We start from the raw sequence: 27,028 nt of genomic DNA, 5'->3' as shown, positions 1-27,028 counted from the left end.
ACTCCAGACAGCATCCCACCTGGCAAGCAACTCCTCTGGAGTCCAGGGATACCAAAACCTTGTTAGGTGTGAATGGTAGATCAGGTCCTGCTTGGCAGTATGTGTTGCATAGGACTGTCTCCTGCCTTCTCTCCATTAATGCAAATGCAGTTTTTCAGGAGGCAGAATCTTACAATTAGGTCTTCATCTACAAAAAATCTGAGGAGCTGGATTGTCAGTAGGGTTGTTTTTGAAAATAAATGGCCAAGTCCTCAGGGGGTGGAGAGGGGCGACCACCACTGGAGCTTTTAAGCAAGCGATACTGGCATGGAACAAGCCAGGGTCAAGGTTGTGCCTGCAGCCTGGTGGTGTTCATTTGAAAGCGATATAAACTAATTGGAAGGTAACCGAAAGAGCTCTGGCTTACTGCATGTAGGATACTCTAAAGGCATTCTGCATAAAGATAATACTTGCCAATAGGAAAAAAAACAAACCAAAACAAACCACCAACATTGAAAACCTTCACGCTTTTCCTTCCTCTTCTGTAGTCAAGTTATGCTTGATTGAGATCCAGCAAAAAGTTCCCAGACTCGCACCAAAAACCTTATGTCAGGTTTCAAGTTTTGCACCCAGCAAATCTGAGGTGCCTGACCACTGTTTCCCTCTCTCTTGCCCAATCTCAACCAAGGACACACATGGGGAGGGCTTGCTGTACCCTTGAGTCAGCAGCTCAGGAAACAGGCTGTCCTGCACCAGGTTGGAAGGTCATTGCCACGCATCCTTCCTCCCCAGTGTCCATTTTCCTCTCCCAGAGCCCCCGTACCAGCAGCTGCTCCCCTGCCCGCGCCTGCCACAGAAAACATGCGGCACGAGGTGCTCAGGAGCCATGCGATGCCCCTTCCTTCCCTTGCTAGAAGCTGAAAGCATCGGAGTTATCATACACTTAACCTAGGTATTAAGCAGCATCTCCCATTTTTCCTGGTTTTATCCCAAGCCTACAGCCAGCCAGATTTAAGGCTTATGTGGCTTTCGGCTTAAATATGAGAACTAGTTCTACTTTAGCCTGACAAAACAGAACAGGTATGGAATGGACAATTAATGTTTTGGTCTCAAAGGACCAAAACCAATTCACACCTCAAGGAAAGAGGGATGCCACATACAGCAGGATGCGAAATCCCAGCCATGACAGGCAGTTTTGAGACAGATTAGATTAGATTAGGTTAGATTAGATTAGATTAGATTAGAACTGGACAAATAGTGAACACTTAAAGGGAAAAAATCAGGAAGTTGGTGTCATACGTAGTACCAGTATTTTGGCTGCAAAACGATATTTCATATGCCTAATGCCTGTACAGCTATTCAGCAATATGTAGTTAGAAAGATAGCTTAGACTGTCAATATCTATGTACAAATCTTCAGAAGCATAATTTCTTTCTGAGTTACAGAGTTTTAAATTTGTGAAGATTAAATTTGCTTTACATGTCATTTTTGATACTCCTTGCATGCCAAGTGTCATTTATGTTAAAATTTGCCCTCCACATCTCAAGCTTCACCTCATATGATGTGGCTTTCTCAGAAACCAAACACCTTTCATGCTGCTGCAATTAAAAATCTTACTAAGGGCCTCAGCAGATGTTAAGTCCATCCATAAACATAGCTTGCGCTACTTTATTTACAAATTTACTTTCAGAAGTTTTTTTTAAGGGCTTATGATTAAAATGTCACTATGAATAACCTCTTAACAGCACAGCAGCTACAGACACGGGTTTATTTCATATCCATTTGATATGAATTAATATGCATTGATATTTTAACTGCAAACTGATTCATTTGTAGTTAACAGAGTTACTGTTACCAAACCTGTGGCTAGAACTGTCTTTAGAAAGGAATATGATGTAAAGTATTTAACTGCACTGATTACAAATAAATCTATTTTCTGTAATCAATTTTGTTAAATCATTTTGATCTCAAAGATGCTGATCATATTCTCCTACATTAATTCATACACATATGAGATGCAAAGGAGATGTAAATTCAATCTCACCCTCCTCAGCCACTGTGAAGGACCCCAGCCTAACCTAGATAGCCATTAAATACACAGCACCAAACTTGACGAATATTCCTGGATTAATTTAAGGAGGTATCAGTTTATAGAGCTGAAATTGCTCCTATCTTTTCACAAGCCGACTACTTCCTTCAGTCCAGCATCTGCCTGCTTCATGTAAACCCACTATGCCAATACCACACACAAAATACAACATGCTTTTGCTAATAGAAATATTTACATCTTTCATTCTAACGTGCTACGAGGACTATGGTTTTGCCAGGATCAGCCAGGAAGCGCAGGGTGAAAATTATTCCAGTCAACAGCATTGCACACACAAAACCACAGCTAACATCCAAAGAACATATGACATTTATTCTCCATAGATCTGTTCAGTGCTAAAATCATGTCAGCCACAAATGAGAAAGTACTACCTTTTTGTACAGCTCCGACACAAGTTTTCTTGGGAGAAGGGGTTTTCTAACCCCGTTCGCTGAGACATGTAAGGAAAGAATTTGAAACAAGGCAGAAATGATGAGCAACTAATTCAGCATCAACAACCAGTTTATTAGGATTTCTCCATATGAAGCAAAAATTAGAGCCTGATCTACTTCAAATTTATGCCATCAACTCTTCAGCCTTAAAGAGAAGAGCCTCCCTTGTTTTATGAACCCTGTGATACCCAGAGCCAAATCCAGCAAGGAATTCAGTAATTCCTGTGAATGCCAAGCATCCTCAATGCTCAACTACAGGGAGAACTGATGGAGCTCACTGACAGGAGGGATTCGGCATCACATTAGTTCAGGCCTTTCTTCTGGGGAGATGCAGGCCCTTCTTCATGTATCTATGCTTGGCACTACTTGAGAAAATAGATTCTTTGAATGAGAAAAACAAACCAGGCTGCTCAAGGTAGAAAACCAAAAACATTTTCCCTCCCTCAAGCCAGTTTGGTCCTTGTTATTTCACCAATCGTGAAGAAAAGAACTCACATGGTCTCGGTGCAGGGACAATACTGAAATGCCTGCAAGATTCCTGCTACAAACTCTGCCCAAGTTTTTCACGATATATTTTCCCACGCTACACAATGTCATTAAATCACAATTCTTGAATTAGTTAATCTAGCAGGTAGGCTGCACTTTGAGACAGAATAAATCACGATTTAGAAACTGCAAGTTTTTTACAATTCTGACCTGAATCAAATTCAACTCCAATTTCAAAACATGGCCATTCTTATGACTATCTTAATTTATCAACAGATCATAAAAGACACAAGTCATATAAACTGAGAGGCCTCAGAGTTCAACTGGCAGGCAAGCTAGCTGTATATACTGACAGTGCCACTCAGCCAACAGAGGATACTTTAGAATAATTTAATCGGGAGCTGTTAGCAAAAAGTATATACATTGTACTTTTTATCAAGTTCAACTCATGAAATGTTGATACTCAGTCTACCCTTGAGTATTAATAAATATTTCACAGTTTCTGATATTGCTGCTAAAGGTAAGCTCTGGACAAAAACCAGATAAAATAAATGCAAAACGACCCGCAGTGGTCATAAAGCTTACATGATTGATTGTAACTCGCAGAAAAACTGCAAGGGGAAGACATAAAGGGTATGTGCCACATGCAAATCTAGGGGTAAAAAAACCTGCCTTCGTATAATTCATCCTGCATACTGGCAGACCTCTACAGATGATGGAAGTGACAAATAATCTGATCTTTTACACCTCGCGGTGGTGAAACGGCAGTGTTTCTGTACCCCACACTGGCCAACTCCAGACCTTTCTACCACCGAGCAGTGGCCATGGATGTACGGATGTGCTTCCACATGCCCCTCGCTTGTCCCCAGACCCAGGTGATGGTTTTGGGGTGACACTCGCTGTGCAGCCAGAAACACCACAGCACCTGCTGCGACCACTCAGAACCTGTGGGAAACTAGCAGCTCCCTGGCAATTTTTGCCCGACATTCAAGGGCACCTCTAGTCTGCAGCCTTTTCCCCTGCCAGCCGTGATTGACGTCTCCTACTTTGTCAAAGATATTAAGTTAATATCCTCCGTATCTGGTATTTCCGTAGACGGGCACACGTATGTGACACTGACCCCTCCGAGAGCTCCATCCCACCTCGGATGGGCCTTCTTGGGCACACGGACCAGCCGCGGGTACCGATCTATCGGCTCGCTTTCCACGGCTGACCCCGCCACCGGTCCCAGCGGCGCAGAGAGGGGGCGGCCGGAACCTCCCGTACCCCATGGCCCCTCCGCCTGGCGCGCACCTGCCCGCGCCCCGCGCACCTGTCCCGGTCCCGGCGGCTCTGTCCTTCCAGCCGCCTCAAAGCGAGCGCGGGGGATGCGCGAAACTTTCTCCCCTATTCCTCAAAGACGCTCGGCTCCCGGGGTGGCCCCCGCTCCGCCCCCCGCGGAGCGCCCAGTGCCGCGGAGCACTGCCCCGGCTTCTTCTATCGGGGCCCGCATTTCCCACCCTCGCCTCCATCCCGGGTCGCTCACCCTAAATCCAACCTTGCGCGTCCCCTCCGCACAGCCCCCACTCCCCCCTGCACAGTTCCCTCCTGCGCTTTAACTCCGTTTAAACACATGGCAAAGTGCTCCTGGTCACTCATCCGACAAACAGGAAAAAAACCACCACCAATAACAACAAAAAAACCCCCAAAACAAACAAACAAAAAAACCCCCAACCAAACAACAACAACAACAACAAAAGCCACGGAAGATCTCCATCAAAAGCTAAGAAAAAATTAAATCCCACGCCAAAGAAAAAAACTAACAACCAAACAAGCAGAAAGTACCAATAATCCTAATATTTTCCCAGATCAAGTCTCCTATCCCGCGACTTGAATCTGATCTCATGTGCTCACTACCAACCACTCAAATTCAATTTTCTACACATTTTCACAATTCTCAGCTCGTCCCACCCTTGGAAATGAAAAATAGTACTTGCAAGGTTTAGAAGAATCAGAGTAAAAAGTCCCTGCCCTTCCCAGTTTGGGTTAAAAAGAAGAACTAGCGACATGCAAATGACAAGCAAATTGGAAGAGACAAAAAGAAAGGCAGCTATAATAAACAAGACAAAGAGGAGGCTCAGAGGACCGGAGCAGGAGTTTAAAGCAGGGGATGGGGAACTTCGGCAGGGACGGGGGGGAGGAGGAAGCTGGGAACAACAAAAAAGCCAAATCCTCGCTGCTCTTTCCGTCCCCGCAAAACTGTCCTCCAACACGCGGAATAAAATAAAGCCCAGTCCACAAAAGGTGGCAGCGAGCGAGCGAAGGGGAAGGGGGGAGGATCACCTAACAACGAGCAGGTCACTTACTCTTCAGCCCTGGGCAGGCTACGGGGAGCGCTCCATCGGGCTCGGCGCTCCCGAATCCTTACCGCTTTATCTAGGGGGGAATTACAACTACTCAGCTAACAAAGTCATTGCAATTTTGTCCCCTGGAAAAAAAGAAGCACAGGTTTGATAACGGTGAACGATATTTTTGCCGGGGATTTCATTCCACACACACGCACCCCTTCCTCCCTCCAGTTCTTTTTAAAGGAGCCCAAGCAAGTGAAAAATAATTAAAAAAAATAAAAACAAGGAAGGAAGAAATAGAGAAAGAAAAAATAATTAAAAAAAGGCAAACCAAGAACACCCGAAAAGGCCGAAAAAAGCAGGGAGGGACCGAAGGGGCGCGTGGAGGGAGCGGGTACTTACTCCGTGCAAAGGCGACGAAACTGAGCCTCTGGGGTTTTTTTTGCCGGTGGCAAGAGCGAAGGGGAGACACGCACACGCACATGAACCAACCGCACGCGCCCCGCACGGACACACAGACAGACACACGGACACACGCGCGCACACACGGACACGCGCGCGCCGCCGCTGATGAATATGTTAATCGGGCAAGGGAGGGCGGGCGGGCGGGCGAGTGAGTGCGGGCGGGCGGGCAGTGGCCGCGGGGCTGCGGGCGCCGAGCGGAGCCGAGAGGAGCGGCGGACGAGCGGCGGTGGAGCGGGGGCGGAGTGGCGCGGAGCGGCGGGGCGCAGGGCAGGGCTGGGCTGGGCTGGGCTGGGCTGGGCTGGCCGAGCCGAGCGAGCGCTCCGCACCGCCACAAGATTTACTTTAAGACACAGCTGAAGGAAACAGGAAGACTAGACGTCACGCTCGGAGTGACGTGGGCCCGGCCCGGCGCCCAATCGGGAGGCTCCTTGGGACGGACGGGGGGACTGGGAGAACTTGGCAGGAGCCGGGAGAGAGGAGAGGGAATAGCGTGGGGGGGAGTCGAGGGGGGGAGGAGGGGCAGCCCCGCCCCCGCGGGAAGGTGGTGGCGGCCGCGCACCTGCGTGGGGACGGACGGGCACGGGGCGGGGGCGCCAGCAGCTGCAGCCCGACGTGGCGGCCTCCCCCTCCTTTTGCCAGGCAAAGCTGAGGGACGGACAAAAGCCGCCCCGCGTGGGGAGGAAGGTGGAGGGGAACAGAGTAACTTTAGGAAAGTCATCACCGAAGGGACGGGGGATGCTGCGCGGTGCCCCACGCGGGAACGTTTCACACGCGGGAAAGCTTCCGCAGAGGAGTGCGGGGCGCGGCGTCCGCTGCCCCGAGTTCGCGTCTCTCATGCGTTTAGCATCGGGCCGGTGAAGTAAAACCCCTCTCGTTGGCGGTCACAAACTTTTAAGAGGAACGGGCGGGTGGCCGCCTACCTCCCTGCACGGAGTCTCTCGCCGGGGCAGCGAGCGGGAGCCGTGCCGGTTACTTCCCGCCTGCGGGGCAGAAAATAAAACACCATCAGGTTGCGCCGCATGGAACTACCGGCAGTGCCCAAACCTGGGTGTCGGCTGCGGGCGGCGCCGGCCCCGGACCCCTTGCTCAGCGCGCCCAAACTTTCAGTCAACTCAAACCTACACTCATCTCAGCACAGCCCGCTCCCCGCCGTCTCTGGCGAGAAAGCGCTGGGAAAAAATTAATTTGAGGAAAAAAAAAAAAAAAATAGCCGTATCTCCCCAGCAAGTCCCGTCTGCAATCCAGACCAAAACCTGCCGGGCGCGCTTTGTCCCGCCGTGAGCGTAGGTTTCAGCGGCGTGGGGCAGGGAGAGCCCGCACCCCCGCCCTGGCCGCCGCGGAGGGTCGCCCGGCCACTGCCGCCGGAGCGGTGAGCCCGCCCGTAACGCAACAGCTTTGGGCTTGCAGACGGCAGGGGAATAAACTGAGGAGAGGGAATAAGGCCCTACGGAGGGACCGGCGGCAGGAGAGCGCTGCAGGGCGCTCGGCGGCAGGTAAGGACGGTGCGGCCCCGCCGGGCCTGACCGCGCCCGCCCCTCGGGGCTGCCGTGCGGGAAAGGGAGCTCCGACCGGAGGGGAGAGCCCGGACGCGGCGAGGGCAGGCAGGGGCGGCACCGGCGACCCCTGCCAAAATTTGAGCCGCAGCTTCGTGCCAGGTCACGCCTCGCTCCCTCTCTGCCCTTCCTCTGGCCGCCCGGGGAGCCGCTCCTCTCCTGCCCTTCCACCTGAAGGGTCTGTCTCAGTAGAGGGGAACCCCAGCGCCCAACCCACGCGTGGGTGCGGACAACACCACAGGCTTCCGCGGCGCTGGCCGGGCATGGAAGCCCCTCGGCAGGGCGCGATGCGAGGGCCACTCTCCGTCGCCAAAGTTTGGGAGTCGGCCACAGGCAGCAAGCCCGCACCCCGGGCCTGCCCGCCTCTGCCCGCTCTCTGCGAGCGCCAAACGCGTGGCTTCCCGCAGGGGCTCCTCTCCCCGCTGCCCGCCGGAGAGGCCGGGCTGGCCACCGCTTCGGGGTGGCTGTGGCAGTTCCGTACTGCCTCTGCAGCGGGGAGAGGGGTCCTGAGGGTAGGTGGGTGTGTAATGTGACAAACCACCCGCCGCGGATCACGAAAGAATCGTCCCGAACAGGCCAAAGCGGCCCCTTCGCGCTGCCGAGCTGCCACTGGAAAGCTGCTTCCGAGTTAAAAAATACCAATCTCCCTTCCGCTGCCCTGGCCGGCGGATCAGGGAAAGATACAGCTGGTGACACCCCTCTGAGAAGCCCGCACCGGTGCGGGAGGAGAAGCCTTTCGTGAGCAGCGCCCGGCACGTCGGGGCACAGGGCGGCCGTACCCTGGCCCGGCGCGGCCGCCGTGTTGAGGGGCGAGGATGGGCTGCTTTCACCGCTGCCCTTCCCGGTTCCGCGGCAGTGCGGAGCTCCCCTCCTCGTCGGGCCGGGCTCCTTGGCAAGCTGTGCCCAGGTTTGGGACCCATCCCGGGGCCGGCGCTAGCAGATTCCCGGGGCAACGGGGCGCAACCCAGAGAACTCGGCTGCTACTGATTTCGTCCCGCATCCCGCGCGGTGCCGGGGAAAGGTGCCCGGTGCCTGTCGCGCCCTGAAGGTCCCGGGAACCTCTGCCCTCCGGGACGGCTTCGCCGCGAATTGTTTTAACGTGAGACCTTTAGGAATAGGGGCATCGGGCTCTCCGCCACCGGGAAGCGATGGGGCTACACCGGCCCGCGCTGAGTTCCGCTGGCGCGGAGAGACGGGCATGGTCCCCGCTCATTCCTGGGGGGCTCGTCTGGCCGGGACGATGCGTTCAGGCTCCCGTTGTAGCTCTAAGTGCTGCAGGGGCTGGGCAACAAGGGCACAGCAGTGTGTCTGGACGCAGGGGGAGATAGGCTAAATTTGGCGGGTGAGTGACTCGCTTGAATTCTTTTTTTTTTTTTTTTTCGGTCTTCTTTAAAGGACTCCGGGATACATATAGAGGTGAAGCCGAATCGTGCAAATGTTAATAAATAAATAAATAGCTGCCTATGGTACTGAGTTTGTTACTACTGGGACCCACCTTTGGCTACTGTTGATTTACCCAAAAGAGAAACTGAGTCACTGGGAATGAAGAGATGTCCCCAAGATCTCACACCAGTGCAGTGGCAGCCAGCCTGGCCCCAGCTGTGGGTACCACGTATGCGGGCTTCCACTTACCCTCCGGCCCCACTGCCTTGTTTCTATAACTGCTTTCAGGTTGTATTCCTCCAGCCCCATGTCTTGAAACTTTTTTGAGTCTAAACACACCAACCCTGCAACCTGCCACAACAGTGAGCCCAAGTGGAATGAAGTGCTTATTTTCTACTCTCCCATCCTCTCTGGCTCTGAAAATTGCAGACTCTTTCTCTCTTCTAATCCTGGAGGATAGGCAACCTATTAAAGAAAGCAAGTTGATGTTTCAAAGCTCCGGAGCAGAAGTAATCCCCCACCCATCACCGAAATTTTTGAGGTGGAGGAAGAGCTCTTCTTCATCCAAAATTTAATACTTCAGAAGGGGCCCATGGGATCTAGTTCCAGCTCATGTTTAGGATTTGTAGTGAGAGAAGTACTTTCCTGGTGCCTTCTTTAGGGCCTGGTGGCATGGGCAGCAGCAGGGCAGCCTCCTACTGCTGTGAGTGGCACATGGCTGTTTGCTCCTCACTGGCCCTAGTCCCCCCAACCCAGTGCCAGCATGGTCCCTGCTAGAGAACTGCTATAGATTCCAATCTCCTTTCAAACTCCTGCAGAAGTCCCAGGACCTTTTCCTGATAATAGATCATCAGGTAGTCATACTGTTTTCTGAGTGATCCTAACAAAAATTAATCCATTTTAATTCAATTTGGATTCAAATCCAGGGTGTGCTCAGGTCTGTTTTCTCCTGCTCCTCTGCCTCTGGATAACACTTGGTGTGTGCCACAAACTTCAGGTCAAAATACTACGTTTCCTGCTGACAGTGGGTTGTCAGGTTTATGTTCAGATGCAGGGTTTGTCCCATCAGAAATAAATCCTCCAAGTTTTGGTGCTTCTGAAGAGAAAAGGGTTGAAGCAAATCTACAGATTTCTGTGCTTTCATTTCTTCAAGGGGGAAAAAAAATATGCAAGAAACTTAAGAAAACTTCTGCAGTGTGCCCATGACCATGGGTGATTCCTCTGTTCCTTTGGAGTCTGACAACAAAATTGAAAGTGACAAGGGTATATTGTTGAAACTGCCTTTTCTTTGATCATTTTTCTTGCTGTGTCTGTTCCAACTAAATGAGAGAATGGGGCTGTGAATACATAGTAGGTTTTCTTTCTTTTTCTTTCTTTTTTTTTTTTTTTTTTTTCCCTTTATTTTTCAGGGGTGGGGAAGGTCCAAGTACTCTAAAGCATTAGAAGAACAACACTCCACAACCACAAAGGCCTGACTCTGTTCTTACTTATTCTGGTGTGAATTAAAAATAACTCTGCTGATATTAATAAAACATCATCAGTGTGTGTGTATGAGAAAGTGGAGAACTGGGTGCCTGATGTGTGTAACGGCTGAACTTAGAGCTTTTCCTCACTTCCCTTTGCCTTGGCCTTTCAAAAAGGAAACCTTTGGAAGAAATGCCTTTAACCTGGAGAATGAATGCAACCTAAGTGGTTCAGCAGAGTGAAATCTAATTCAAGAACCTGTTATTGATAGAAACAGAATCATTTAAAATAATAATATTTTTTAAAAGTCAAAACAAAACAAAAAAGCCCAGAACCAAACAAAAAACCTCACAACCTCCAGAGAGGAGAAAGTGAAATAAACTAATCCTATTAAACTGGTAGCATGTTTCTGTGCAGCTTGCTGAGAGATTAAGCACAGGAAAAGGGATAAGTGCTGCTTCAGTTTCACTAAACTAATGTGACAACTTGTCATTGGAAATCTTTACAGCTTGTTAGCAGATGACTAGCTGATTCAGATATGTTTTCTACCATTTCCTTTGTGTCTGGGGGTGGTGTTTTTTCTTTCCTGTTCCTTTCTTATCCATACTGTGTTATTTTGCTTTTTAATCCTTCATGTCTCCTTCAAGTCAAAACACCTAACTTGCTTTAATCAATATTTTGTTTTGAAGATGTCCCTTGACCTTTTTTTTGTGCAAATTAACCTTCAAGGGCACCTCATTCATTCATTAACCTCACTGGGATGCTGTATCCCTTGTATATGGCATTTTAGGATGCATAAAACATTAATGAATATTTAGACATACTGCAGTAAGTGACTGTGATATTGCTGTGGTTACTACTACTGCCACTCCTCTTCTCTTCTCTTCTCTTCTCTTCTCTTCTCTTCTCTTCTCTTCTCTTCTCTTCTCTTCTCTTCTCTTCTCTTCTCTTCTCTTCTCTTCTCTTCTCTTCTCTTCTCTTCTCTCCTCTCCTCTCCTCTCCTCTCCTCTCCTCTCCTCTCCTCTCCTCTCCTCTCCTGTCCTCTCTTCTCTTTGCCTTGACCTTCCCCCACCAGGAAAGGCATGATCATTGAGTAAATGGAAAAAAACATTTTACAACATTAAAGGAAGACTGTTTAGAAAAGGAAGGCCCTGCTGAGGTGTAGAGGAAGCCTGTTTATTAACACTGGACACCTCTTATCTCAGGCAGCTCCAGATGGACGTCCCCTTGGTAATTCTCACTCTGTGCCAAGTGGGGTTAAGCAGGGTAACCACCTTGACGTGGGCTGGTGATCACCAGGGGATCATCGGCTCCTTCAGAGAGAAATTTTTGCAGAAACTTGGGGTGGGGGAGGGAGAGCCATCATCAGGCTTCAGCATAAAAAGCTTGCACGTGGCCAGATTTACCTTTGTGGCTGTAAATTGCTCGCTGCCTGGGACAGAGCCAGGTTTTGATTGAGAGATAAAGTAGCTCGAATCAGTCAATAATTAACTGTCACTCAATTAAGTCTTTCTTAACAAATTAGCACTTGGTAGCACCTAGGGTGCAGGTTTTTCATGGGAAAAGACTGATTGGGTGATGCTGCCCATTAAGTTTGCCCACTGAGTACCAGCTAATGTCCTGCTCAGTTTAAACACCACTGTGTAAATTTGGTGAACTGGTTCCCAAACCCCATTTCTGCCCAATTGCTCCTAAGATTAACTATTTGTGTCTCCCCAAGCTGAACAATGCAGGCTGGGGGAATGAGAGAGCTGTGGCATGAGAATGAGAGGCCCTGGGTACCTGGCTTCAGCAGGGTTTTCAGGTTGAATGTGTTTCCAGAGACACTGCAAAGCTCCATGTTGATGCTTCTCTCCCAGATTCCTGGAAGAATCCCTTCTGTGGTAACAGAGATAGCACTGGTAGTAGGCATTGGGTCTGTTCCCTTTCAACCCTCTCTGAACTAGTGATGCCATGGATATGTCATCCCTCTCTTCCTCTTAGTCTTCCATTCAGTGAGTGAATGTCAGATGTCAGAATGTCAGATCCAGCAGAGCCATCCCAGTTTACATCAGCTGCTGATCTGGCCCTGAGTGGCACACTACTGGATTGACACTGCCAGCACGGGAATTCCCCTGGTACATCAATTCACAGCAAACTGCAGACTCTGGAAGCCCTGGCTTTGTGATAATTTGTCACATCAACCCTGCTGAGGGGAAATCTGTCTCTAGGGAGTCAGAAACCCCTTTGCCCTCTGCTGGCATCAGATTCTCCTGGTGTTACACAAAGTTGCACCTCCAGGAGGTGTGATCACAGAATCTGTTTAGAAGTCACCCTCCCAAATCTGGCCTGTACAAGCTCTTATTTACACCATACTGCACAGAGGGATGTGAGATGGAAGCTGATTTTGACTTCAATTCTGATCTGTTCCTCTGATACAGGTTTATAGTCTATATGCATTGAGTTAAAGCAGTCACTGCACACTTTGCTGACTAGCTTTCTACCTCTTTTGACCAAAACCTGCCTTAGCTGCAGCATGGCCCAAAAACCTGTGGGCCAAACATGGGCCAAAGGGATGTTGTGCAAGAGTTAATAAGCAAAGTTTGGGAAGCTCTTGAGGTTGTTCTTTCTGGGGAAGTATACTGTTGTCTTGTACAAAAGCTTTCTTTCTACCAGTTGTATCAGAAGAGCTACCAGAGAGTGACAGCCCATAGCCAGCACCACCCTCCTGTGGTACAAAGACCCTAAGTGTTTCACCATCCTCTGTGTGGAGGGCTTAAAAGCACATGAAAAAATACTTGGTGTTGCCCTGTTCTAGTACTTGCATTATATGTCTTAAGTTTAAAATCATAAAGCAGGAGAAAAGGAAGTGAATTTCATAGTTTAAAGCTGTACCCTATCCTGCTGAATAATCAAAGCTGGTATTTAACAGGAAATGTAGTTTAATTTTATAGACTTATGTTCTTTTGGTTGGTTGGTGTTTTTAAGAAAGAGGAAGATATTTTTGTAGAGGGATTATAACCTGGGGAAAAGAACTTTGATTGTGCTTTTGTGTGCACTAAATTAATTTATTTTATCACAGAATCAAAGAATCATAGAACAGTTTGGTTTGAAGGGTCCTTAGAAATCATCTAGTACTAACCCTCCTACATGAGCAGGGGCACTTCCCACTATGCCAGGTTGCTCAAAGCCCCATCCAATTTATATTATATGTTTTATAATCTAGATAATAACATGTTTGTTATATATTATATTATCATATAATAATAAGTAATATTGCATACAAGTATATTAATATATATATATTATTTATATAAAAGTAAATAGCTTCTATTATAGAGCAACAGTTTAACCCCCCCATATTTTCTAGTAAAAAGTCATTCCCATGATGTGAAGAATGCAAATGAGCTATAATCTCTAAGGACTCAGTCCTACAAAGCATTGAGGAACAAGTTTTTCAGAGGCACTGTCAAAACAGGTCTCAAGAGCTATGCTATTAATTTTAACAGAGCACAAGTGCCTAGATGTTTTGTAAGGTCCTGAAGAAGCCAATGGACTTAGAAACATATAGCAGAACATAGGCTGGCTTTAGGTACCACAAAATAGCCATTGTGGATCTTCCAGCTCAGGACACACTCTCCCTAGATGCTACAGGGCTATTGCTATTCTTGCCAGAGCCATCCTGGAAGGAGAAGCTATGTACAGGGATATCTACCACTTGTCCAGGAGCCACCTCACAGGCTTTGCCCATGGGCCCATGAGCAGAACCATGCTCAGCTCTGCTTTCTTTACAAGATGTCCTCATGGTGGTGTCAGTTCCCACCTTTCATAGGATAGCCTACATGTTACAATGCTTCTCCTAGGTGGGAAAAGGTGGGAAAATTGTGATTAACACCTTTCTTGTCCCAAGGCCATGCTAAGTTATGTCTCTCTTCTCTCTGAAAAGTGGCCTGGCCATGAGGCTGAGAGATGGGGTCATCCTTACCCCCACTCCTTTGGGGGTTTTGTCCCATTGCAAAGAGGAATCAAACTATGAGCTTGACTTTGTGAAAGATGCTTAAAACAATGAACTGAGAGAAGGTAGAGCTCTGCTTCTAGGATTATATGCTTCACCTGTCTATATGGCTCTGTAATACAAAATACATCACTGGTACAGGGAGGAGGGCCCAGGTATCCCTGAGCCCAGGTGATGGTGCACATTGTGGGGGTGTGCTCTGCTTCCTGACCCCCTCTCTGGGCTCTGCAATCCATGTGCCTTTCCTCCAGGTTCCCTGGAGTGGATGGAGGGTGTTTCAGCAATTAGCATGAAGGCTCTAACATCTCTTATGGATTTTAGCCTTGAGTAGCTGAATCATTAGGTACCTACATAATGTAAAACATGTCCTAAGCTTCTAATGAAGTTATTGGACTCACGCTCAGCAGCTTCAGGTCCAAAATAGTGTAGGCGCCTTTTTCTGGAAAGGAAATACATCCCTGACATAAAGGTCAAAAGGCATTTATAACAAGATTAATAATTTCAGAGCATTGTGCTATTGAATTCTAGGAATTATTATACCTGTTTGGCAGTACTGTTTAGTTGCTTTTACAACAGAAATATGCTGTTTACCTCCTGAGAGATTCATAAAGAAAAAATTTCAGTCAATATCAATGAGTAAGGTATTTTCCTTACCAGAGATATTGATTTAAATATTGACTTTGCTGCTGGAGGGTTATTTCACTCCATGCTGCAGATACTCATTGTCAAGTGACATGTGTTATATGTACTAATATAAATGTGATTTCTGGCCCAGTAATCTTGTCTGGATAATTCTGACTTTTTGCATTTGGCTTGTTCTGAGGCAGTTGTCCTTTCTAAAACTGAGCACTTATTTTCTTCTGAGTGTCAATGTTCTTCCCTCCATGTGAATTACTTGCAACTAAGAGCAAAACAAACAAACGCTGAAAACCCCCTGCACACTGCCCCTTTGTCTTATTACTTCATCTTCCTTTCAATCTTTCAGCAACGGGTTTAGGCTCCACAAGACAGAAGTTCTTTATTTAGCGACAGAAAAGGTGCTGCCACAGAACCTGTTACAGCTTGTCAGAAAACCAGCCCGAGTGTGTTCTGGGACAAGGACTGTCTTTCTATTGCTGGGTTATACAACAGCTCTCACGTTGGCTTGGTGACCCTGATCATCAGGCCTGGCAGTAGTAATAGCAACAACAATAGCTTATGCCACCAAGCAGCAATCCAATGCTCAGGAGGTCTGCGATAGCTCCCAGCACAGCCCAGATGTGCCAGCTCCCCCTTGTGCAAAGTAACAGACCAGGAGGAAAAAAAAAGAGAGAGAGAGAGAATGAGAGAAAGAATGAGAGAAAGAAAGAGAGAGAGGAAGAAAGAGAGAGGAAGAAAGAAAGAGAGGAAGAGGAAGAGAGGAAGAGAGGAAGAGAGGGAGAGGGGAAGAGAGGGAGAGAGGGAGAGGGGAAGAGAGGGAGAGAGAAAGAGAGAAAGAAAAGAGAGAAAGAGAGAAAGAGAGCAAGAAAGAAAGAAAGAAAGAAAGAGAAAGAAAGAAAAAGAATCAACCTAAAATCCTAGCCTCCTGTAGATGTGACCATTTATTTCATTGGCACATTGTATCGACTAAGCAGGGGATTTCATTGGTGTTAAAATTCTTGTTACTGGACAGCCAGCTCTCACTGCTGAGTCTGGATCCAACATGGATGTAGAATTGCACCTTCAAAGGCAAACCACTCCAAAGGGTAGTGGAAACACTGTTGCCATGCAGCTTGGTGACACCAAGATCCTGTGGGAGGTGGCTGGTAACACCTGAGCACTTGTGGTCCCTTCCACTTTCTCTTAGGTACCATCCAGACAAGATGGAAATGTGAGCCCATGGTAACACTCACACATCAGCTCTTTGGGAATCACCCCATCTCCCTACAAGTCAGATAAGTCAGAATATAAAATCGTTTCTAGAAGGGAATCAGGGGCAGAAGTTGGATTCTGGTCTGAAATTCCTGAGGTTACCTGTACCCATAGCTTTTAGGTATAGCTCTGTCCTATTTGCAGCAGAGGAATGATGCTGTCTGGATGCAAGAAGAGAGACTGGAAAAAGCCTCCCTGTAAATCTTTCCCTTGGGAACACAGAACATCAGACCATATCCATGGATCCAAGGCCCATCAGGACAGAAAGGGGGGCAGAGGCATGCACTCCTGGAGTTTATCCACAGGATACATATCCAAGGAGGGGTGAAGCTAGCAGAAAGGCAAAATCTCAGACCCTGTTAGTATATTTCTTTTCCCAGCCTCTGCTAATGGGGTTTTGTGGCACTGTGACTAGAAGATGTTTATTTTGGAAGTAAAAAGAGGATGAAGAGGGCTTTGGGTCACTTGCAGGTTTTTTTTTTCTTGGGCTGACTTCACAGCAAACACAAGTGGAACTATGGTGTAAATTCACCTTATATTTTACCAGAGGTTACTTAGATTAGTTATATTACTTTCCATCTACTGGCACATAAGGAATTTGCCTTTTTATTTGACCACAGTGTTTTAACTGAAATTTGGGGCTAAAACAGGTGCCAAGACTTTATTAACCCCAGCAGTGTAATTTCTCATTACAAGACTGTGATTCAGAGGAAACAGCATTGCTAAAACAGCCACTGAGTCCCAGCAAAAATGATAGTTTTCCTCAATCAGTTCCTTTTGTGACCTTGATCTGAACCTTAATCTGTTTTAGCAAAATTCTTTTTATTAGCCATTCAAGTTTAATCATAATGCTAATTTTCCTGTTTTTAAACTATCAATTTAAGGCTGCTTTTTCATGTAACTAATCAAGGCTGATGTATGTTATTTTGGCTATGGTTTCTAACAGTTATTCTTAAGAGTTTTTGAAGTCTGTGTTTTCCACAGACAACTGTCAAAATTTTTTATAGGGGCAGAATGGCTTGTTTCTGTGATGTTTCACATATGAGTTTGCTTTCTTATCTTTAGTGAAAATAACCATTACAATCATTATATAGGGAACCTGAGCCTCATCTTGTTGTCCTTTCTTACATGAGCAGTTGCTTTTCATTCGTATCATTATTGGAGACAAGCGTCACTGGAGGGAAGAAAGGTTTTCAGGATCAGTCTCCATTTGAGATATTTAGAATAAAAAAATAAACATATTCTTGCAGCTGCCTCACAAAGATTGTAAACTGTTGTAGATAGTGACTACTGATTTTTCTTTGCCTATGATATTAAAGAACAGATTGTGTTACTACACTTATCTCTACCTTTACAAACAAATACACCAGGAAAATATGTTGAGCAGAAGAAACCACTCTCGTTATCAAATGCTTGGCTACACTGACTACAGGTTTTTGTACTTTTTGGCAAAAGCTTCAAAACATATTGTGGCTTGGTTAAGCTCTGAATTCTTCCCAGTGTAAAGGGAGCCTTTTTGTGTCCATAGCACGTGCTCAGCTCTCCACCAAAGGCTCTCCACTCTTATTTGTCCTTCATACAGCTGCCACACAGAGACCACAACCCCCTGTCCTGGGCTTTGTACACACCAGAGATGCATCTCCCCCCAGAGAAATTATTAACATCATGGCAGGGCTATGATCTTAAAAGTCTGATGCTTCTGATGAGGTTTTTGGTTGAACTTTGCAAAGCTGAGTGACTATCAGGGGCTTTGTGCCTGTGCAGCAGGATGGTTGAAGGGGGCAGGACATGTTGTCCCCCCCCCAGTTAGAGGTGACAGTGGAGCAGCACCAGGGGACAAACTTTACAACTGTTTTCCAGCCTAAACCTCTCCTTCTCTGCTCAGTGGGACTTCGTCAAGTGACATTCTAACATTTCACTTGGGACTGAAGCAGATTTCTTAATTTCAAGTGAATTAGTGTCTGACAGATAGGGTTTTCTACTCTGAAGAGGGAGGAAAGCCAGAAATTTGATATTTTCCAGTTGTCCTGTTTGTCTGGTCTTTTTGTGTGCTGGTTTGTTTTTGTTGTTGTTGGTGGTGGTTTGGTTTGATTTTGTGGGTTTTTTTGGGTTTTTTTTTGGTTGTGGAAGGTGCTCAAATATCTTGGTAATGGGTTCCTGTGCCAGATGCATGGAAAGCAGTGTCTGGAAGAGTAGATGAACAAAGACTTTACAAAATATTTTTCCCTAATTAAATGCTTTTTTTTCCTCTAAAAGTGCAATGTTTTCCCTGCCAGACTGAAGGGATTGTCATGTATGATTTTTTAAATAGCTACAGGTTAATTGTGTTATATGTATCTGTAGAAAAATTAATGCTATATGCAAAAATGGATCAAATTGCTCAAAAGCCCATTAATTAACTCAGCCCTCTAGATAGCAGGGTTGGCATTAGAGGAAAGAATGCCTTTTCAATCTGAAACCTTCCCTCCCCATCCATTTTCTCTCTTCTTGTCATTTCCTATTAGCTGATCATGACATCTTATCTTTTTCCTGAAGGGTGGGCCAGAAGATTACTTTGGAACTCATGTAAGTGACACTCCAAGGATTGGCCAGCAGCAGGTTCAGTGGCCCTGGCCCCTGGAGCTGTGGGATGTCATTCTCATGACATGCCTGGAAACCTCAGCTCATCCCTCAACTGTCCAGTCCCAGCAGCATGTTGCGCTTCAAGTCTGTCACGGGCATGGGTTCACGCTCCTCACCCAGGAACCCTTCTCTTTTTTGCTGAGGACTGTATTTTTATTTTTAACACAGAGTCCTTCACATCAGTGGGGGTGATGGCTTCGTTTGCAAGATGGGATTCTGCCATAGGAGGGGACAGCTAGGGATCATGCAGAAAATGGACATGCATGTGCTAAGAGAGAGCATGAAAGCATCCTAGACAGCATTTGAAAGGTATTTTTTTTTCAGTCATTTTAAAACATTTTGCACTGATACCTCTGTACACTGGCTCCGGTCTGTACATTTTCTCTTTTGCATAATTCTGCAGGCATCAATTTTTTGGGAGAGCTCTGCCTGCCTGGAGGTGTGGGGCTGTCTTGGCAGCTTTGCCCCATGCCGGCCACCCAGTCCCTAGAGCCCAGGATGATCCCAGTGCAGGGACACAGCCAGAGCACTCCCACCAGCTGTAGCCAGACATTATGCTCATGCTGAAGGGACTTGCTGGCACAGTAATTGCAGGCTAGCTAGATTTTTGCTGTGGTATTAAAAATTACCCCAGGGAAGCCCACAGCTATGACCATTTACATGGTAACATTGTCAGGCATGAGTCATTTTCTTCCCTCTCCGCATCCCTGTCTCTGTTTCTGCTCTCACACACACTTCCAAATGCAAACACAAATCAAAACACTGGTAAATAAATTTTTTAATGATACTTTAATGCATTTTCAGCCCTCTTTTTCTGGCTGAGTGTACAGATTGATGTACAGTTTTTTTTCCTATAAAACATAGTACAAAATATATGAGCCATGTGAATGTTGACGCTGGAATGACGACTTTTGAGTCTTCTGTTTCATATTGTTCTTTATCAGAGTGCTTTAACTAAAAAATTAATCAGTAGAACTAATCCTTAAAAACTAAATCTTTGTATATATAATAAAACAGGAAACTTGCTAAGTGAGTGACAAGCTCACTGTTTAAGAAGTTTATTCATCTGACACTGTTTCATTAATGTTCCAACTCTGCTAAGCTTGTTGCTGCCTTTTTCCTACACATTTGAATAAGTGCAATATGTATACTCTCTTTATATTGTACTGGCTACGTTATCAGAATTCACATCAGTAAATACTTGCAGGATTGGTGTCCTTGGCTCTGAATTTCCTCCATGAACCAACTTTCTTGTGTACTCTGAAATATTCGTTTCAATGTTAAAAAAAAACCAAAAAAAAAACCCCAAAAAAACCCACATCTGCTAAAAGACAGGAAAATTGCTGCAAATTTGTAGGGTCCCTTAGTTATAGCTGTGTCTGCAATAAAAATGTGGCAGTTTTGTCCATGCATCTTGGTTCTCCTGAGCAGATCACCAGTGAACCACACACTGTCTTAAATGGCAACAGGTTTGGTTTCTCTCCTCTCATCTGCTTTTGTCACTCTTTCTCCTGCAGAGTGCATGAGGCAGGGTTTGTAGAACCACTGCTGTGCTGTCACCAAACAGTCAGGGTGAAAGGGCTGCCCTGTAAAACACGGGGGGGCTCAGCTCAGGTGATCCTGAGGAATGTAATCATGGGCAATGCAGAGAAAGTAAAAAGCGGGTAAATTGGTACACAGTGGGTGTCTGGATGAAAATTTTGGTTGAGATCTGTGTGGCCAAATGTGTGCTGAGGACACTGCTGAGGATCTGTGGCCATGAGTCTGTCGGCGAGGTCTCAAGTTTTGCATTTTGTTAGATTTACGTTTGTGGAATGAGCAGAGGTTGAATAATTTATGGTCATGACCACTTAGATACCATATGTCATGCTTTTTTTTAAAGCAGTATGGGTTTTTTTTTAAAGCACAAAAGGGAACAGACACTGGAGCTGAACTTTCTTAATTTTATGCAAGAAAAGAATACTTAAAAATGCTTGGAGTAAAGAGTCCTTTCTACCCACTTTGAATCTGCACTAAACTTGGCTAGTCAGCATCATTCTTTTAGCAATGAAAAATACATCCAGAGTGGTTACACAGCATCACACACAAGAAGAAACGTCAAGACTTTTATGTCAGTCTCAGAAAAGCTCCACACTGTAGTGGAGTTGTGAAGTTTCATGGAAGTGTGTTTCTGTACATTGTTTAAAAATGCATATTTAAATAAACAGCTGCTCAGTTCCCATCCAACAATGTGTAAATAGTACTCTTGATGTCACAAGCAAATTTTTTTAGCTGGTTAGCGCTGCCGTTTCTGGGACATTACACTGGAAATACTCTATTGTGTATTTTATTTTGCCGTGAGAAAAATGAAATCCTTGCATATGAGAAGTTCACATGTCCCTTTAAGTCCTAAAATATGTTAATTTTACATGCCAAAGTCTTAAGAAGTGTTTGACTGCCCATGGCTTTTGTGTGCATCTCCAGATGGCAGATGCCATTTTGTGTTTCACATTAATTGAGTAAATTTCCTTGCTCTTTGTACATATTGCAGAGGAAGCCATTCTCTGCTTTCAATAGGACAGAACAGCTCTTTGGCATCAAACCCTTCTGGTCTGGTGGTACTAAAACTGTTTTAAGGTGGAATTCTGAGAGCAAGCTGTTGGCAATACAGATTTCCTCTATTGTAGATGAAAGTCAGACATTTAACCGTTATCTTAGCAATATCTTGAGAGTTTTTCCTGGTGCATTTTGAAACAAACCAGCTAGGATAAACTCAGGGGCTGAAGACATAGAAGATATATGGGTTTTGAATATTCATTTAGCTAAAGGAAATAAAGAACACTTCTTTCATCTTGGATGGCATTGTTTTTCATGATTTTTTTTTCGAGTTCTCTTTTTTCCCTTGTCACTGTCTAGATACTAAAAAAAAAAAAAAATAAAAGAAGAAGAAAAAAAAAAGGGGTTTCAAGGTCTTTATAGAGCCTCTGCAGAAATGTTCAGTTCTGCTTTTTGGGCACAAACAATGAAAGAGAGTGGGATGGGTCTAAATTCAAAAAACACTTGAGGTGCCATTTGATATTGTTCAGTGCTGGGGGGCAGCCATGGCCACCCCACTGCTGGCACCCACATCCTTTCCTATCTACTAAAGCACAAAGTCCCTGGGGTCCCTTCTTGCCTGAAACACCTGCCAGCCTAGTCCTAAGTACCTCATATGAACACATTTTAAGTTTGAAAGCTGTGGTGCTCAGGATAAAAAGGTATAGTGGTTGTACAGGTAAGCCTGCCCTGAGTCCAGATGAATTTCTATGTGGTGGTTATAGTACAGAGTAGTTTATTGGTGTTTGTGAGGAGAATTTATGCAGAACAATGCTTTAAAAGTGGCTTAACATGTTTTTACAGTGAGATAAAATTAATCCAGCAATGAGATTTTAATTAACTATGTTAAATTTTTTTTCAATATGTTCACTCTTCCAAACTCTCTGTAGAAGGGAGGCAAAACAAATATCCTGTCTGTTTGAAAAAGAATAGAGAAGATAGAAGTTAATGTTCATCAAAGAAACTAAGATTATATGTCATGTTATTAATCAGATTTTTATCATGGTAAGTGGTGTCCAGATATAGTTGAAGTGGGCAGTGTACATAGTAACATAATTATGGGTGTTAGAGTGACGTAACAGCAGCAGGAGCTCGGCTCCTGACTCCTTTGTTTTCCATTCACACCCACCATGATCTATGGCTATATTTAGTTGTTTTGCACAGTGCTACCTAATACTGTCATCCCAAGTATTTTTTTTTCTAAGTAAAAAAATAAAGATAAGGCCATATTGATTCCCCATGGAAGCCCAAACTCTGGAAACTTTTCTTGCAGATGATTATTCAAACTGAGAGGGGGATGGGGTTGTTTTGTTTTGTGTTGGGTTTTTTTGTTGTGTTGTTTTATTTTGTTTTGGGGTTTTTTTGTATGTTATTGTCATCTTCTGTGTGTAAAATGCAACTGCAGATGGGGCAGAGTGGCAGCTGGTGGGAACCATCCCACTTCCACTGCCTTCTGCAGGCTGGGACGGTGTCAGCTGAGGAGCTGCTCCAGACAATTTAAGGCAAGCTCATGGAGTATGAAAGAGCTGAGATTATTGTATAACTAAGTGGTGTTTGGGGATTTAAATAAAGGAAGTTTTGACTGCTGAATTGCTGTACTTTAACAGCTCTCAGTCTATCATTTTTGGCACAGCTTGTTTGTATGGGCTTGAAGTTCTAGGCACCTGAAAAACACCCCTGAGCCTCTCAGGTAGTGCTGACACAGTGTAGGACAGCAAAGCTCCCACCCTGGGAGGCATTTGCAGCCAGAGACATTGAGCTCTTTTTACACCCCACTGTACCTAGCTTCCTGTGCCCAGAAGTTAGGCATTGTGATTCTCCCAAAGGAAAAAAATTCTCATTTTCAAAATACAGCTTTTGTGATGAGGTGTACCTGCTGTGGTGAAATAATTACTGGTATGTGGGGCAGTGTGACACCTATGAGCATTTTGCTTTGGCCCACAACAAGAAAAAAAGAGGCTCAATGCCTCATGGAGCACTGATTTTTCTATCTATGTGCTTGTTATCACAGAGATGGTTCCTGAATTAAAGCAAAGGCTTTGTCAAACACCACCAAATCACATACATGGCAAGTGAAGCTTGCAATGCAAACAGCAGAAATATCTTCTGTGTTTAGCAGTATATGAAAGTGTGATGTTGTTATAAAGAAAAATAAGCTCACAGGAGTCCCAGACTGGATGAAGCCACAAGTCCAAGAGCCTTGGAAGGATGTTGCTCCCCAGCTTTACAATAGGTTTATTCAGCAGGAATCAGCAGGGTTGCCTATCTGTATTCCTATAGTCAAAGCTTATTCATTCTGTGCAACATAGGTCAGCTCTGGTGCAACAATTGATATTGGAAGAGCACTTGCCCTACTGCTGTGGTTTAAATAAAAAAATCAACAGTGTAGTTACAAAGGATTACTGAACTCCTCTATGCTCTATTTATTACAGCATCACATCTCCCTCTTTCTTCAATTGAGTGCACATACTATGTCTTACCTGAAGCGGTGTGAACATATGAACAAAGACAGAGAGGGTTTCTATAGGAAGAGTTTTCAGTAATTACTCCCCCCTTCCAAAATCTTTTAAGTGTTTTAACAAGAGACAAACAGTCATCCTCAGCCTCGGCATCATCCTTCGCATAAATTCAATGGCACCACACTGTAGTTCTATGTCATTCAATATTTATTTTTATTTTAAATTACTCCAGAATAAATGATATTACATTTATATTATTATATTTTATTTTGTTTGGGTTGAGTTGGGGCTTTTTTTGTTTCCTTGGTTGGTTGGTTTGTTTTGTTTATTATTTTATTTATTTACCCTGTCCATCCTTGCATTCTGGACCTATTTCGATCACCTCAACTTAATGGAGGGAAGTAGTGACAGTATATCACCGACTCACCATGTACATGGGTATGTTCTGGAACTGCCCACAAAGGTCCATTGGAGTGTTTGAGGGAGAGATGAGTGAGACCATGGGGACCTGCCTGAACTGAGGCTGCCAAGGTGCAAGACAGCAGGATCAGTCAGCCACATGGAAGGTAACTAATACATTGAATAACAGGAGCACAGACAACTGATCTTTGTCTACTGCCAAGACAAGCACTTCTGCTAATGACACCAACGCAGTCTTCTATATCTAATAAGGCTTATGGTTAGCTTGATGAAGGTGAAGACAGAGCTTCCTAAAAAGCCAGATTTTAATAGCTCTCTTCAAGCAGAACTCCCTTTTGCCTCATCAGGCAGTGGAAATGGTTAGAGCATAAAACAGGCGATTAGGATCTTGGACAAGAAATTCTCTTTGTCACTCTGCAGGGCATGTGGCTGAGCACTGCCTCAGTTTCCCTGACTTCCTAGTGTTGCTTTCTTTCCCCCCAAAGAGTTGTCTGACTGAATCCAGAAGCAGGAACAAGGTTCTCATATGAAATGCCTGTTAATATGTAAATGAGAAGTTTGCTTTATCCTGGGAAGGGCTGGAACCTTCCTCAGGAGAATTCCTCTGACTTCAGGACTGGCAACATAAAATGGAAGTGAGTGAATAAATTAATTGGAAGATGTACATGCAGCTTCTGCCACTCCCCAAATACCTTTCCCAGCTCTGAATGCAGCATGGATTTTAATCATGGAGCAACAGATGATTGATGGATGATTAATAGATAATTTGCGAGATTCATTTAACTTCATTTTACTTATACACCGTATGTAGATTTAGTTAAGGCTTGTACAGGAAAGGAAGTGATGAGCCATTGTTCCCATTAGATTATAATGACAGCCTTCCACATCACTGTATATTTATTATGTAAGAAAAGGAAATGTCTAGTAAAAGTCTGTATAGGTTAATAACACCTTCATAATGTAGTCCCTCTTTTCTATTGACTTGAATAGCCCTCCTACTGACTTTTACTGGATTATTAGAGTTAATTACATCAATTGCAATATAATTGATTCTTAAATACTATGTAGGAACCTCATACAATTATGGAAAAACAAAAGTCATCTAGACATCTCCGATCAGAAAAGATTTGGAATTCCTGCACATTTAATTCCTGATAATCACCAGTCAGTTTGGACATTAAGATTGCAGGGTTTCTTGTTTTCTTTCTGTTAGGTTTTGACAGAATTGATAGTTTTACAACATTTAACTCAGTGTGCATGGAAATATAAGATTAAAAAGATGAATGTAATTTGCTAAAATCATTGCTTCATCTTCTAAAAGTGAAATGTATTACCTGCCTGTCTGTGTTATAATGCAACTTATGCTCACACATGCATGTTCAAGAGGAAAAAAAAAAACCACACCAGAAATGTGTATTTATCATTCAAGGTTAGAGTCCTTTATCCACAGGTGCAGGTGTTCCTACAGATCTTGCTTGCTAAAGTCACCAAGGGCCTTCAATGTAATGACATGAAGCAGAGCTGAACAGTGATCTCCAGAGGGTAAAAGATCTATGCATTATTTCACTGAGTAACTTTGACACAGAAGCGGTTTCTAAAGGATGGTCCTGTATTCCAGATAAAGATTACAGACCATTCAAAAGAAGGGGTTTTAAGATAAACCCCCTGAGGCATGCTACAACATTATTAAGCAGCAGTTCAACTTTAAAGCCAGTCAGACATAACATTTTTGCCAGTTTGTTCTTGGGCAGAGTCCCCTATGGTAGCAAGTGTAGGAGATGTTAGTAATCTTTTTTTTTTTTTTTTTTGTAGTTGGCTTTGTTGCAGTTCTCCAGTGGCCTTCTAGGAGCCACGTGCCACTTGGTGAGTGAGTTTACTTTGTGTTTGTGGCTACATTGTGCAGCTAACATCTCCACAAGGTAAATTCAACACTCTTTATGTCGCTCCATTAAATGTCCTCAAGTCAATTCAGCTGGTGTGGGATATAATTTCAGAGTTCCAACTGAACAATATGTGAAAGTTATTATTAGGTGAAATGATAACTTCTGTTACAGTTATTATTTTTTGTATTATTATTAATATTTTTGCTTTACAGCTTAATGCACACATTTAACTACACTGTAGCAGCCAGCTATCAAAGGCTTCCCTGAGGAAAAATTAAGCACTTAGAGCAATAAATTATGAAAAGACTACATCTAAGGGCACCATCCACCTTGTTCTCACACCCGCTTTAAGTGCTAAGTAAATCATAACATCCTGTTCATCGTGCCGTCAGTAGGGGTTAAATAAGTCACTGTAAATGAGCTCCAAATCATAGGACGTAGGCTGCTTCCAAGTTTTTTGTTTGCAAGGAGAAACAGCTCCACGTCTTTTGATAGCTTGGGTCTTTAAGGAAAGCCTTTTTTCCATTCCAACTACTTCCTGTTAATGTGGAAATGAGAGGAAATGAACATTAGGCAGAAGGATGGAGCCACCCTTTTCCAGTCGTGTGCCTAATTTGTCAGGTGCAATATTGGCACCTGGAGGCTTGTTTTGGCTCCTATTACATCCTTGCTGGGGAAATATCAGAATACTTGTAAATAACAGCACAGGACTTCAAAGCATTTTTGCTATAGGCAGAAAGAAGAAAGGATGCCGGCATTAGAGAATGCAGAATTTAACAGGACAGTTTGTTTGCTAGGTGTAATGGTTATAAACAGGAATGAATTAAGAAAATAAGAGGAAAAGGTTGTGGTGTTTCATTCTAAACCTAGCTGTGACTGTTACGCATGTAAGGAGGGATACCTCATAAAATTGCCTCTTAATTGCCTCTTATACACTCCTTAAATCTGTTCATTATTCTTTCAAATCTTTGTATAAAACACCACGTTGCTG

General features: G+C 44.7%; 1 protein-coding gene and 1 long non-coding RNA gene across 6 annotated transcripts in view; one reads left to right on the top strand and one right to left on the bottom strand.

The window, feature by feature from the left end:
* The window catches only part of PROX1 (prospero homeobox 1), a 50,359-nt gene extending 44,233 nt beyond the window's left edge, over positions 1-6,126 (bottom strand). The window contains exons 1-3 of one of the 4 annotated variants that reach the window (XM_071739626.1): positions 5,733-6,123; positions 5,349-5,470; positions 20-2,879 (exon numbers count right to left, since the gene is read on the bottom strand). The gene's annotated coding sequence lies outside the window, so the exon portion shown is untranslated. Of the gene's footprint in view, positions 1-19; positions 2,880-5,348; positions 5,471-5,732 lie in introns of all 4 variants that reach the window. The other 3 variants (XM_071739624.1, XM_071739627.1, XM_071739625.1) reach the window with 3 other exon arrangements.
* A 205-nt stretch (positions 6,127-6,331) lies between these two features.
* LOC139794280 (uncharacterized) overlaps positions 6,332-27,028 on the top strand; it is a 33,867-nt gene continuing 13,170 nt past the window's right edge. For both annotated transcript variants that reach the window (XR_011725060.1, XR_011725059.1), the window contains exon 1: positions 6,332-7,288. This is a non-coding gene — a long non-coding RNA (uncharacterized lncRNA). The remainder of the gene's footprint in view (positions 7,289-27,028) is intronic.

The sequence above is a fragment of the Heliangelus exortis genome, chromosome 3 (genome assembly GCF_036169615.1).
Source record: "Heliangelus exortis chromosome 3, bHelExo1.hap1, whole genome shotgun sequence".
Lineage (NCBI taxonomy): Eukaryota > Metazoa > Chordata > Aves > Apodiformes > Trochilidae > Heliangelus > Heliangelus exortis.
The sequence above is the reverse complement of the archived record's forward strand: the minus strand, read 5'-3'. Positions and strand labels throughout refer to the sequence as shown.